The sequence below is a fragment of the Orycteropus afer genome, unplaced genomic scaffold (assembly GCF_000298275.1).
Source record: "Orycteropus afer afer isolate SDZICR_OR568_19922 unplaced genomic scaffold, OryAfe1.0 scaffold00352, whole genome shotgun sequence".
Lineage (NCBI taxonomy): Eukaryota > Metazoa > Chordata > Mammalia > Tubulidentata > Orycteropodidae > Orycteropus > Orycteropus afer.
In genome coordinates this window covers 3,314,413-3,316,979 of record NW_006921939.1, presented here as the reverse complement: position 1 = coordinate 3,316,979, position 2,567 = coordinate 3,314,413, and positions in this window count along the sequence as shown.

Sequence of the window (2,567 nt, the reverse complement as noted above, 5' to 3'; positions counted from 1 at the left end):
AGAAAGTACTTAAACATAAAGAGAATAACAACTAAATATAAAAGGGAGGATTATTTGTACTAGGAATCATATATAAGATATTTAATGTACATGCTATTAATTCTGAGCTTCCTGGAAGCCAAGTAAAAATGGAACCATGCCTATTACATATTAATTAGTTCAAGATTAACATATTAATTCATGTAACCTCAATTGTAAATATGGAGGGAAGCCCAGTCCCCCTTTAATCCCTTACCTTTATCTTCTTTTGTCCATAATTGATCTGATCCAATGAGTTCAATTTGGATGGTCCCTTGCCTTTCATAGTATACTTGATATAAAGAAGACAGTTAGTGGCAAATAGTCAGTTTGAGGAGAGATCTGTTAATATTCATTTTGTAGTCATCAGACTCTCTTCACATGGAAAGATCTCTGGGTTGGATCTGAACTGCCAAACTAAAAGTAAAGGCCATAGATAGTGTTAAAAAATTCTTATACCAAATTAAGAGATCTTTGGGGGGCCCTTTTAAACATCACTCTCCATGAAAATTTGGAGCTATTTCCCTGCTGTCAGATCCCTTTCCTGTTCCCTCTTACTCTACTCCACTACCTCCAATGAAAAAACAACCAGTTCTTCGATAAATGAGCTAAAATGTCTTAAAGAATTTGCAGATTTGATTGTTTTCTCTCAAGAGAGTGATAGGAAGAGAGCTACACTCTTAGAACCCTGATTTGGCTGTCTGAGTCTGGCCCCCAGGAAGATTAGGCCCAGGTTTTGGCCAAGTGAAATTTCCAATTCTCTAAAAGAAAGGGCTAGCACGTTGCTCATTAGAGCATTCTGAACTTGCCTGTGCAATCTTTTTGCTACCCTGCAATTTCCTGTTGGTTATAAATGAAACCTTTCTAGCTGTTAATGCAGCTTGTGATTTGAAGAAAAAAAAGCCTGTAATTAATCATAGGATGTTGGGGGGGGGGGATTCACTAAGCCCCAGTTACAGGGGAGAAGCTGGACAAGGCACTAGGACCTAGAAGGCATCTATCCACCCTGGCAGGAATTTCTTGCTTGGAGCTCAGACAACAAAGGCATAGAGAGATTGGTTTTCTTTCTCTCAGCATCTCCACCCAACCAGCAGAAAACCGGTGAGTGGGGCTTTCCAGTGATTTTCAGGCAGAATGTAACAGATGTCAAACGGGAAAAGCACAAGGCAAAGCTAGCTCGCTCTTTCTCTTGCTCTGTCTCTCTGTCTGTCTTTCTCTTCTTTTTTGCTTTATTCAATTGGATTTTGTCCTAAGCCTCTACCTGGGATTTTCCTTTGGAAAAGTGAGTTTGATGGTTCTTTGTTTTCAATGTGATGTTGATTTAGAATAATATCACCCCTGATCCTAAAGCAAAGCAAAACAGAGAGGTACTGGCATGCCTGGGGAAATGCTTGCTACTTGTCTTGAGGAGGTGGGGTCTCTTACCACTGCAGGTTGTCTGACAGAGACAATGCTGGGCTCAGCACAGGTCATGGTGACATTGGAAGAAAGGAGGGACTGAGCCTGGCAAACCTGCGAGGCACCAATCCCCCTTTATCTTCTGTCCTCCTGCTCTGTTGCAAATATCTCCATGTGGCAATGTGCAGCAGCAGAGCCGAGCTTGCTTTGTGAGTCCCTTTATTTCCATCTGTGACATGCATGTTCATAGTTTGGTTCCTAGGTTGTCACTACCTTTGCTGGTGTTTGGGGGCTTTGGTTCTATTTGATTTCATGTTTCTTTTTCTTTTTTCTTTCTTTTTTTTTTTTTGGTCACAGTCCTTATTTCTCTAGGATAAATACCTAGAAGTGAGCTTGCATATGTTGTTGTTAGGCATCATTGCTCCTCAGCAGTTCCACAATCCTTGCTATATATGAGCCCATCACCACAGCTATGGTGTCAATCCATCTCATTGAGGACCTTCCCTTCTTTCATCAACCATCTACCTTACTAAGCATGACATTCTGACAACATTACCTATGTAGGTGAGACAAAGTCTGGCCATTCTCACTTCCAAGGAGCATTCTGGCTGCACTTCCTCCAGGACAGATTTGTTAGTTCTTTTAGCAGTCCATAATACTTTCAGCATTTTTCACCAGCACCATGACTCAAAAGCATGAATTCTTCTTCAATCTTCCTTATTCATTGTCCAGCACATGCATATGAGGTGATTGAAAATACCATGGTTTGTGTCAGGTGCACCTTAGTCCTCAAGGAGACATCTTTGCTGTTCAGCACTTGAAATAGGTCCCTTGCAGCTGAATTGCTCAATGTTATGGGAGCTCTGGTAGCATAGTGGCTAAGTCACTTGCCTGCTAATCAGAAGGCTGACGGTTCAAACCCACCAGCCACTCCTCGGAAGGAAGGTTGGGCAATCCTACTTCCGTAGCGATACTGCCTCGGAAACCCAAGGAGTGGTTGCTATGAGTCGGGGCCGACTTGACGGCACATAACAACAACAACATACATCGATATATATGGAGAGAAGATTGAGGTTGTCAAAGAATTCACGTTGCTTGGTTCTACAATCGATGCCAATGGAAGCAGCAGTCAGGACATTAGATGACGTGTA